Genomic DNA, 12,356 nt, shown 5'->3' on the forward strand with positions numbered 1-12,356 from the left:
CCCGCCCCATGGCTCCGCCCCTTCCCGGGCTGCGCACCCGCGCGCCCCGCCTGCGGAAGGAAGCGAGCGCGAGGCTGGACGCCTGACGTCAAGGCGACACCGCCAAACCTCGCCCAGAGTCAGGCGTGTAACCAGCCGGAGCGGCGGTGGCAGCGGCAGTACAGCCGTGGCGCCGGGAGCAGTGACCCGGAGGGAGCGCGAGGCGCGGGGAGACTCTGGCTGCGCGGACCCGGTGACAGCGCGAGAGGTTCGCAGAGTGCATGCGTGGCCGCCGCAGGAAGCGGCGGGCGAGCGCCGGCTGAGGGGAGGGGGTGGGGTGCGGCGCGAGCCGGGCGGGGCGCGCGGAGGGGTCAGGGGCCCGCGGCGGCGGCGGCAGCGGCGGCCCCGCGGCACTCGGCAGGTGGCACGAGGGCCGGGCACCCGGCGAGCGAGTGCGCTGCCTCCGGGGCTGGCAGGGACGAGCCGCCGCCGCCGCAGGGAACAGCGCGCTTTGCGGAAGGGGTCAAATGTCTGAAATATGGCGGAGGAAGTGAGAGCCGGAGGACCCCCCACACACCCACCCGCCACCTCCCTCCTGCCCGCGGCCGCCGCAGCCTCTCCTACTGCCTCACGTTCCCACCGACTCCCCCGAAGACTGGTCTTCCCGGCCCGGACCCCCTTTCTGTCCGCCTCTGTTCCCTCCTGGGTGTGGGTGGAAGTTAGAACGGAAACCAGAAAGTTGTCCTTTGCGAAGACCCAGCTTCCCCCTGCACCGAACCAGGGCGAGGAGCGTTCGGGGGAAACCACTCCCCGGCGCCCTGCGGGCTCAAGCCTGATTGGGAAAAGTTTGCCTGAAACGGGGCTGGTGTGCTCGGTTTGTTGCGGGAAGTGGCAGGGGAAGGCTGCGGAGGGAGCCCCACCTAGTCTGGCAACCACCGCCGTGCGGAGAAAAACTATTAAAGGGACCTTTGCCTTCGTCAGCAAGAGGAAATCTCTTTCTCTTGGAGAGAAAATCCAGGAAGTTTGTCCTCTTCTCTTTCGCCATCTCGAAAGAGCTTGAACTGTCTAATCCTAAAACTAGTAGCGCCACGAATTTTATTTAAAACTACCCCCAGTGAACGAGGCCCTCCAAATTTTTTTTCTGAAAACAACAACATGGTTTTGTGGAAAAGATCATCGTTGCAAGTTTGTATGGTTTACTTCCCCATCGCCTGTCTCACTCCCCTTCATTAATTTAGAAAAGCAACTTTGCCTTGCAACTGCCCTTTTGTATGAACATATGCAGTTCTGTATTACGATAAAGGGAAATTACATTTTGCGGGGTAGGAAGTAACTCTAAGCGGATTATGATTTTAATGTTATTTTTAAATTAACTCTTTCTAACTGGGTTTTTTGTTGTTGTTGCCAGTAGCATCTAATACATATGGAGTACTTATAACTAAAACTTTTAATTCCGAAAATCATTTTGCAGCCCTTTTTTATAATCAGAATGCTGTTTGGACTTGCTCAAGATAACCTTATCTTAGTAATAAACAACTTAGAGGGAAGGAAGACATGCATTTAACTTCAATTTTATATCACTTTTAAAGCTGAATCTTGAAATAGTATTTATTGAGTCATTATAAAGTCATGGGGATTCTTTAAGGGCCAGAAGGGACTATTTAGATCGTTGAGTCCCACCCTCTTATTTTATGGAGAAGGAAACTGAGGCCTGGAAAAGATAAGATTACCAGTTTTGACCAGACTGAGTAGGCTGAGTTTTAGGACTAGCCATAATAGGGTACCCAGAGAAAGAAAGATATTTTTACAGTGAGTTACTTTTTACAGAGGATATCATTCCCATCATACCCAAGAAAGATGGGTACCTTAGTCGAATAGAGTGGGAGAACCACTGGGTAGTTTAACCCCCAGGTTTTGAGAGAGGAAACGTATGCTCAGGAGGTTAAATAACTTTGAGGACACAGAGCCCTGAATAAGGTTCTGTTTGAGCCCATCCGTGCTTTTCATCACTGCACTACACAGAATGTTTTCACTTGAATGTTCTTGTTTGACATTCACAAATCCTGAAACTACCTTATCTGAGGAAGCCCCAAAGTAAATCTTTTATAAATACATGAATCAGAATACACCCGAAGAGCCCAGTACTAAACTGGCTTAATTTTAAAATGTGGTACAGCGCATGAAAAGAATTGCTTTGCCTTCTGTTGCCTTTTCCTCCATTAAATTGTAGTTTCAAGGAGGAGATATATGTCCGTCTGTTCTTTATGTGCCCCAAAACACTGTCATTGTGCCATGCACAGAGACGGTACTGACAATTAGTTAAAAGTAAGCACCTTGAGGGTAGGGACTTGATCTATTTCATGTCCACTCTATTCTCAGTTCCCAGAACCTTGCCTGAGAGCATGGGGTTTAGTATTTGGATTTAGGGGTTAATGGTAATGAGTATTCAGAGAAAAGATACTTGAAGGGACTGCAGTAATCCTTCAAGAAGAAACATTTCCACCTTGGCTTTGGGTCTCTTTTACTTTACAAATTGATTTTCATTTTATCTTCAAAACAGTCCTTTACAATAGAATATTCGATGTTTTCTCTTAGCTACATAAAGGAAAATTGACAAGAAAATGAGACTCCATAGTGATAAAATATCTAGTGATGTGTCATAAAGAATTGATCACAAAAAATCCTTAAAATCCATATGCATAAGGATTTTATCAAGTGAGTTATATGTAATTCAAAATTGGTGAAGGTCGGTGGAGAGACTGATAATATGGTTACTAATTAAAAATGTAAATGCATGATCTTAGATTTGGATAAGAAGCTCATGTTTAAATATTTTGCTTTTTGTTGTAGGTACTTGATAGTTCAAGGAGTAAAATCAGTGAAATTGGATTAGATATGAGCTTTTGGCTAATTTTACAAGGTGTCATTTTTTTCTCCAAAATGTAGTTGAAATGGACAGTTTTATTATTGACTATGAAGAAAATCTTATTGATTTTCATATGTATATTTGGTTAAAGACAGTTAAAATGATGTCCTTGCACATGTCTGTACAGGTGAAGAAGGTTGATATTGAGCTGTAGTGTCTAGATTTGACTGGCACTAGGAATAGTTTAGTATTTATGAACTAAGTATTCAGAAGTTTTTTTTTTTTAATGGCAGTGTTGTCACACATGCACTCTAGAGAAAAATTTGATTAAGATTGAACTTCCTTTAACTTTATAAGACCATATAAGGTTGTGAATAAATATATGCCTTGATTTTTTTTCCTGTCATTTTGAGGACTCGCTGGTTTTAAAGATTGGACTGAGAGTTTTTGTGTTAGCTTTCTCAAGGTGAATTTCTTTTAGAACACGTTGAGATCTGAAAGATGTCTTATTTTGGCCAATGGTAGTGGTTCATTGTAACATTGGACAGTTTTTTTCTTTTCAACCATTTATAAACAAATAAGGTACTGTGACTTACCCTTGTGCTGAAAGTAGTGTTTTTCAATGTTACATGTTTCGCCATGGTATGGAAAGGTACTGATTATTTGAGGTCTTAAGTCTTTTAATTTGTGTTTTTTTGTTTTTTCAAAATCTCATGAACACTATGGAAGCAGTAGCTACAAAAACTAGAATAAATTTATTAATTTGCTTGCCATATAATCACTTGTACTTTCAACCTAGTTGAATTGAACACTGGGTCCTAAGACCAGTCCATTTAGTTGAGTACTAGGAATTCTTAGGATTTCTTTTTTAAAGAGGAAAAGTTATCAGGAACTTGTGCTACCTTAAAATAAATTAAAAAGAAGTACCACTTTATTCTCCATACTACCTTTTATTGCTGTGTTTATTCCTGATGTTGGCCACATTAAGGGTATATAGCAACTGATTATTTCAGTAGCAATTTGGAAACAATTTTTTGCTCTTCGACATAAAAGGATCAAGCTTTCTTACTGTCCAAGGAGACTTAAGACAAAAAAAAATTTAGTAGGGATGAATCGATTTTTTAATATTATTTAAATTACTTTCAAAAGTAAAAATATTTGCAACAGGAATTGAGTTTCCATCTGGTTTTTATTATATAGAAAGGCAATATTATGGAGTAACACTGTTTAAAATTGTTTGACTATATGAGTTTTATCTCTCTAACCATAAGAGTATATTTGTATGTTCTAGTTTTGAATTCTACACTGAACTGGTTCTTAAAGCTTTTTCTTATACTACATTATTTCTATTACATGTATATAGCAGTCATTCCTTTTAAATTTAAACATGATTCTGATATCATAACTTGCCAGATGATCTTTCCAGTGGTGGTGGGGTTAAATGTTTTTAACTATTGTAAAGGTGGACTAAATAAAGATGTTAAAGGAAGAGAGAATCTTTTAAAAGCAATTATAAATTTTTAAAAAATATTTATTTATTTCTCTACATCTTCCCTCATTGTTTTGTGCCCTCTGTCTGCTTTCTGTGTCTGCTTGTCTTCTCTTTAGGCAGGACCGGGAACTGATCCTGGGACCTTCCAGAGTGGGAGAGAGATGCTCAATCTCTTGGGCCATCTCAGCTCCCTTAAATATAATTTCGATCGCTTCAAATTATTGAATCTTGGAATCACTATTTGTATATTATAGAGCTTCTTGCTGAGTTAGTTATTCAGTAGTTGCTTTGAAAATTTATTTCAGCAAATATGTACTTTAAATAAAATAAGTATTTCTCTTATATTGAAAATATTTAGCATTTCGGTTACTAAATTTTGAAAATACACAGTGATTTTGTTGCATTAGTGCATTACTTGTACCTGTTGCTCTCCTCTTCTTTGTCTTGTGAGAAAGGAAAGAAAATGAAAGAAAATCTTTTTTTCCAATTAATAGCAGTTTGGGGCACAAACTGGAGAAGGAATGAAAAGTGTTAAGTGAAATAAAATTCTAAAAATGTTTCTTTTAAAATTTATCCTCACATTAGAATATTTTTCAAAGTCACTTTACACTGAAAAATTGGGGGGCTTTCTGAGTTCTCTGTTAATGAAACTGAAGGTATTGATGAAATATGGACCATAGATGTAAGCTATTTTCATATAATAGTTTATAGGTGTCAGAATGCTATGAGTGTTGCATCCAGCTGATAAGCTTGTGCTTTAAGGTTGCAGTGAAAATATGGAGTCCTATTAGTACATTTTGCTAGCATATTTATAGCTGCTGCTTCTAAGATTTGTAAGATCATTAAGTTTTTCAGTAACAGTAGCAGAAGTCAGGAATCCCTCAGCAATCTTGAATTCTATACTGTACAGATTAAATAAAGAGGGGTAGGGATGCAGTATATAAATGCGTGGATCTTTTTTCCTGTTGCTCTTGAAATTGTTGAATTGAAATATTGCACTGAATTCATTTGTATTGGTAAGACTGGCTTAGTTTTCAAATATGTAATAAAATGTTTAAGATACAGGAAAGTATAAAGAAAATATCACCTGTAGATTTCCCTGAAAATCTACAATAAATTTTTAGGCAAAATTTGTACTTCCCTTTCTGAAACTTTCCTACCTGCTTTCTGCCTCAGTGGGAATAATGACATATTTCTTAAAAGTTGTTGAGGATTAAATGGAGTATTAGTAAATGTTTATAAAGCATAAAAAATGCACTAATTAGTATTAGTTCTTGTTCTGTAAAGCTTTTATTCTCATTGCATTACTTCTCCCAATTGAAGTTGATTTCATTATTTTATTTTTAAGATTCCCATGAGGTATGAATAAGGACTAAGAAATAGTTGTGATTTTAAATGGCTTAACACTTAAAATAATAGCCTTACCTAATTTTTTAAAAAATGGCTTAATAAATGAATTGTCTAGTTTGGTGATTTCCAAAATGTGGTTCAAGGAATCCTGGGGATCCCTGAGACATTTTCAGGGGAGTCTGCAAGGGCAAAAAAATTTTTATAGTAACACTATAATGTTCTTTGCCAGTGGTGCAAAAGCAATGGTGGGTAAAATTGCTGGCACCTTAGAATCAATCAGATCAGAACACCACACTCTACTAGTAATCATTGTACTCTTCACAGCCATGCACTCGGGTTTTTGTTGGTTGGTTTTTGTGGTTTTTTTTTGAGATACCAGGGATTAAACCCGGGACCTCATGTGGGAAGGTGGCATTCAACCACTGAGCCACATAGGCTTCCCTCAGTTGGTTTTTTCATTCGTTTTGCTTTTTGTTTGCTTTTTTGCGTTTTCAGGAGGCATCAGGAACCAAACTCAGGACTTCCCTTGTGGGATGCAGGAGCGCAACCACTTGAGCCACATGTGCTCCTCATTTTTTTTTAAATTCACTTAATGTCTTTGATGAAATAGTAAAAATTAAAACTTGACCCTTATGCACCCTTTTATGTGACAAAATGGAAAGTATGCTTAAAAATCTTTTGCTCCGTGCTGAAGTGTAATAGTTGTCTCTAGGAAAAGCATTTGTGTGATTGAGTTGCAAGCTTAACCCCAGCTGCTTTTTTCATGGAACAGCATTTTTACTTGAAAGAGTGTTTGACAAACTGTTTATTCATACTAGGCTGATATTTCCTCAGAAATAACAAAGTGAGCCCATCAATTTAAGGAAAATAACTGACAAAATTTTTCTGATTATATTGATGATAGTAATGAACATCATTTTTTTAGATAATATATAATGAAATGTGTCTACTTTAAAGACCCACATAATTCAGCGAACCAGTCTTTTTCAAATGACTAATGCATGATGTTACAAAATTATACACCAGTAAAAAATCTTTCCAATGTGCCATCTGGACCAGTGAATTTTAAATGGTATAGGGAACATAAAGTTTATTGATAAGATTTCCCATTCCATATTGTGACTAATTGTCAAGTTTTGGTGTAGTATCAGAATAGAGTATCCACATTTATCTAAAAAGGCTGTGAAAATACTGCTCCCTTTTCCAGCTACTATCTTTGTGAGGCCAAGTTTTCTTCTCAACCAAAACAACGTATCATGAGATTGAAAGCAGAAGCAGATATGAGAATCCAACTGTTGTTTATTAAGCTAGACAAAGAAATTTATAAAAATTGAAACATGCCATGCTTCTCACCAATTTTGAAAATAGTTACTTTGAAAAAATGTTATTTGTGTTATGTAATGGTTTATTGTTATTTTAAATATTAATCTAATTTAGAATAAATAGCAGTAGATACAATCCACCTAAAGAATCTCTTTATGTGTTCTCAATAATTTTAAGCTTGAGACCAAAATGATTGAGGATGAGAACCTCTGGTCTAACTGTTAGAATGTACAGGGGAAATTCTGAGCCTTCCAGAGATGTGCTTAATCTATTACTTGCCTTTTTTCTCCCACTCCTTTTCCTGATCACCATTTTGATATACTAACTCAAAGGGTAGATGACTATACCAGGGCTGTTGCAAAAGAAAATTAAGTTGAAAAGTCCTTCTCAGATCTTGAGATTCTGTCCTTTTGATATGCATGGCAGTAAAATGCCATTTAGCAGACATTCCTTTACAAGTGGATATGCAGGTTGAGTAAAACAGTCATTGCCTAAGGCATGGGGATATTGATAGCAGAACCCCCATATGGTGTGAGCCTCTTGTATTACTACTGTTCCTTAGTTAATAAAGCTAGATCAGTGGAATGAATTGTGTTGGTAGAGAGGAACATATGCCTGGCCTAGAGGTAGGACACATTTCAGCTGCTGTCCACTAAACTGTATGGTAAGTTTTACACTGTCTCCTCAGAAAAAGCCTCTTCTTTCCATCATTCTCTAGGAAGTAAATAGTAGTAATAGTAAATATTCATCAGGTATTTTCTATATGCCAGTCATTCTTTGAGGCATTTTACATATATTCTTTAAATCTTCACAACAACTCTATGTGGGGATCCTTTGTTATCCCCATTCTACAAATGAAGAAACAGGCACACAGAGATTAAATCACAGCCAATATGAGAGGCCAGGATTTGAAACTAAGTTTAATTTTAAACTCTGCTCTTAAGCAGTAGGTAAAAGACTCAAACATCAAGAACAGAGCTTTTCTTCAAAGTTCCATGGTGTACTTTATTACGTATTAACTGAATATAGCTCTAGTGAGAATACTATTTCATCAGTTTTAGCAGTGTGACTGAATGAGAGCATCACCATCTTCTTACAGACTAAAAGGAAAATTGCAGAATTCAGAATTTAAATCTTAAAAGAACTGTTGCTTTATGAACATAGCTAATTACTTGCTATTGACTGAAACTGAACTAGTTCACATATCTCATTTTTAAATGAGGAAGCTAAGGCCTATCTTGATCTTGGATTCCCACAGGTGGTAATGGAAGAACCAAGAGTAGAACTGAGGTTTCCCAATTCTTTCTCTGCTATTACTCATTTTTCCATGTTCTCCTGTCAGTGTGTAATGTCCTAGATTTATTTTGTTGGGGGAGGGATGGGTAAATATGAGCCATGTTTTCATGTGATTTATTTTTAAATCTCATACTAAAATATAGTCATATTAGATTTAATTTATTCATAGTTTTGCTCCTTTGAGCAGTCCATTCAACTTTTGCTCACAGTAATAGAAAATTATTATGTTTTAAGCCTATTGTTGGTTTTAATACTTGTTTTGTATACCTGATTACTCATCTATGGATAGATGCATATGTGCCTCCTAAGTTTTAACATAAACCTTAGTTAAGTAGATTCGTTAATATTTAATAGTAGCTTTCTCAGTTTTAGGATATTTAGTAACCTGAGTAATTTTAGGATACTTAGTCTATAGGTGAAGCCATAGACTTTTACCATTTCAAGTTTAATAATGACTCTTTGACCTGTGAATTTTGGTGTGTTACCTATCTTAAGTAGATTCTTCTCCAGAACACCTCCAGAATGGTGTTTTATCTTTTGGTGAAAAATGCAATTTCTTTTTCATGTTTGTTTAAAAAACAGTTGTAGCAATCCTTGTTAATCACCTATTTTTTAAACCTCAGGTTTCAAGACCTTTCCAAATTTTAAAGGTTTTTAGGCCTAATATTTCATTTGGATCAAATAATCAGTTTCAGATTATGAAAGCAGTGAGAAAGATGGGTAAGGGTAAGTTTTATTCTGTGCTCCGCTTCCTGGAAATGTAGTGCCAGTTATTTCCCTAGAAATAATAAAATTGGGTATGTTCTGTGAAGAAAGAGTATTGAATCTGAACACCGCTATATGAAAGAAGAGGGTTGACATCAAAGGAAGAGGAAGGCAGAGGTGTGGAGTGGTTTAAATAAGGAATAAGTGTGGAAGTGTTAACTTCACGGTACGTTCAGGAATTAAGCATTATAGAAATAATGGCCACATGAACTAAGTCCACAGTGAGGGAGGGAATTTAATAGGAAACTTTAGTTCTCCCCATATTAAATAATTAACTGGCTAGCTGTTCTGGCAGGTTTCAATTAGGGAACATAACCTTATTTTATGCCTAGCACATCCAAATTAGCCACAAGATTGCTCTTAGCAATTATTGATGCCAATATAGTTGCCAGCTGAAAAAAATCGCATGAAATGCCTTTGTACCTTTTTTTTTTTAACTTCAAGAGCCCTATAACCTTACTCATTCAACAAAGACAGTTTCCAAGCTTTTGAGAACAGAAGAAGATTTATAACATTTTTCTATTGTTTAGATGAAGGTAATGATGGTGATAGCAGGCAGTGAAGACATGGAAGGGGAGGAAGTAGAGCAGAAAAGAGTGAGGATGGTAATGAAGAGGTTCTCTTTCCTAATGAGCAGGGCTACTGTTAACCATGCTACTCACTTCCAAGTTCTGGTTGAACAAGGATGGTAAACCTCATTTTGAAAGGCACTTATGATGCATTAGTAGTTGATTGCCCTTGACTACCAGAGAATCCCATGTAGAGGATAAGTTGTTATTATCCAGTAGAATAATTGTGCTGGATTAGTTTCATCACTAACCAGTGTGAGTTTAGGATGCTTCTGATATTTCTGCTCCCCAGCAGATCCTTCTATACTTTTCTCTGACCCTTCAGTTTCTCAAATTAAGCATTTATTAATTTCATTGTCCTTATAATTTTAACTGATCCCTCTGGACATGAGAAGTTAATCTGAGAAATTTGTGCTTGTTTGAGTGGTTTCTAGACCTTTGGTTCCAGCATATTATCTTTTTTTTTCTTCTATAGATTCATTGTATTTATTCCACACACACACACACACACGCCCTTGCCACTTGTGCTTGCTGTCTGTTGTCTGTGTCTGTTCACCACACATTCTTCTTTGCTTATCTTCTCATCTTCTCTTTGGGAAGCACCAGGACCTGATTCTGGGACCTTCCACCGGGAACCCATCCTGAGAGAGGTACTCATTCGCTTGAGCCACCTCAACTCCCTGTTTTTTTGTGTTTCTCATTGTCTTTCCTCCGTGTCTCTTTTTTGTTGCATCAGCTCTCCATGTAGGCCAGCTCGCCTTCACCAGAAGGCCCCAAGAACTGAACCGGGACCTCCCATATGGTAGGTAGAGGCCCAGTCAGTTGAGCCATATCCACTTTCCCCGCATACTGTCTTCTTTTTTTTTTTTTTAAGATTTATTTATTTTTCTCCCTTCCCCCCCCCCCCACCCCGGTTGTCTGTTCTTTGTTCTCTGTGTCCATTTGCTGCGTCCAGTTTCTTTGTCTGCTTCCATTGTCAGCGGCACAGGAATCTGTGTCTCTCTTTGTTGGGTCATCTAGTTGTGTCAGCTCTCCGTGTGGGTGGCGCCATTCTTCGGCAGGCTGCACTTTCTTTCACGCTGGGCGGCTCTCCTTACGGGGCGCATTCCTTGCGTGTGGGATTTCCCTACGCTGGGGACACCCCTGCGTGGCAGGGCACTCCTTGCGCGCATCAGCACTACACATGGGCCAGCTCCACACGGGTCAAGGAGGCCCGGGGTTTGACCCGCGGACCTCCCACGTGGTAGACGGACGCCCTAACCACTGGGCCAAGTCCGTTTCCCCCGCATACTGTCTTAAGTTGTATGATTCTGTGGTATAACATTGACCTGGATGACTGCAGTTTCAGTTCTTTCTCTGGCCCTGGCCATGAAATGTTGAAGTTAACTCCTCTCCTAGAAAAGGACATTATCATTATGTACAGAAAGTTTGGTTAAATGTCTGTTAAGGTCTTTTTGAACTCTAAAGTTCTGTTTCTGTGATAAATACCACCCTTGTTTAAGCCACAGTCATCTCTTGTCTGGGCTCCCGCAGGAACTTCCTAACTTGTTTCCATTCTTGTCTCTCTACACTATTTAGTCTCCACCCAGAAGCCAAGTGATCTTTTAAAAATGAAAATAAGAGCATGCTTTATCTGCCAGGCCCAATTTTCCCCCCAGTGGCTTAGAATAAAAACCAGTTCCTTGTAACCTATAGGTCCTGTATAATCTGATTCTTGCTTGCTTCACAATTTTACCTCCTTTCCGTTGTTCACTAAACTCTAGCCACACTGGACTTCTCCTCTTGACACAAGTCCTTTACCACATTTGAGTTTGGCACTTGTTGCTTCTGTCTGTGATGCTCTTTTCCTATTTGTAATTCTATGTCAGTCTCCACATTTAGATCTCAGCTCAGTGGTTAGCTTTATTTACAAAGCAGTGTTTCATGATCACTTTATATAAAGATAAAGAAAATCCCATCTTCATCTTCATTCCAAGAATATGTCAAGTGTTCACCGATCTATCCTTATTTGTTCCCATCGTAAGCTACTACCTACATTAATTTTTTTTAGTGTTACATCTATTTCCAACTATAACTCCTTATTCTTTAGGGCAGATGTTCTTAACCTTTTTTATTGCATGGATCCATTTGACAGTCTGGTGAAAACCACAGATCCCTTACTAAGTCCGTACTACACTATGTATAATTTAATAAATATATCACACCTGCACCAACATGTCCCCACAAGAATAATGTTTGTTTTTTTTAAATTTCAGTTCAAGCTCACAGACCCCTTGTTAAGGACCCCTGCTTTAGGGTATCTGTCTCTTGAATTAGTTCAGCATTGAGAGTTCATTGTTCTCAGTTACTGTATTTTAGGATTAAATTGAGTAACATATACACAAAAGGTTTTAGCAATGACATGAAAAGTTAATATGAAATGTAAATCGCACTTCAAAATAATAACCAATATCAAAATGAATAATATAGATGAGTGCTTACAGAGTTAGAGGGAAAACACTTGGGCCCCAGTATTTAGAGAATACGTTAAAAGTGAGGTATGATCTGTGCATGATATTGAAGGAGTATTTAAGTTTTAGATTGTGAGTCAGGGTGGACAACAGTACAGAAACTGCAAAGTATGCTCAAGGGAGTAGTTCTAGTAGATGATTGTGAAATAGATTATAGGGCCAAAAACCCTTACCTATAGCCCTTGGTGCCAGGTATTTTGAAATTC

The 12,356-nt window shown here is 38.5% G+C and overlaps 1 protein-coding gene across 2 annotated transcripts in view; it reads left to right on the forward strand.

The window, feature by feature from the left end:
• The first annotated feature begins 8 nt into the window (after window positions 1–8).
• The window catches only part of RAP1B (RAP1B, member of RAS oncogene family), a 48,402-nt gene continuing 36,054 nt past the window's right edge, over window positions 9–12,356 (forward strand). The window contains exon 1 of one of the 2 annotated variants that reach the window (XM_058308405.2): window positions 9–247. The gene's annotated coding sequence lies outside the window, so the exon portion shown is untranslated. The remainder of the gene's footprint in view (window positions 248–12,356) is intronic. The other variant, XM_058308406.2, reaches the window with a different exon arrangement.

This window comes from Dasypus novemcinctus, chromosome 12, assembly GCF_030445035.2.
Source record: "Dasypus novemcinctus isolate mDasNov1 chromosome 12, mDasNov1.1.hap2, whole genome shotgun sequence".
Taxonomy (NCBI): Eukaryota; Metazoa; Chordata; class Mammalia; order Cingulata; family Dasypodidae; genus Dasypus; species Dasypus novemcinctus.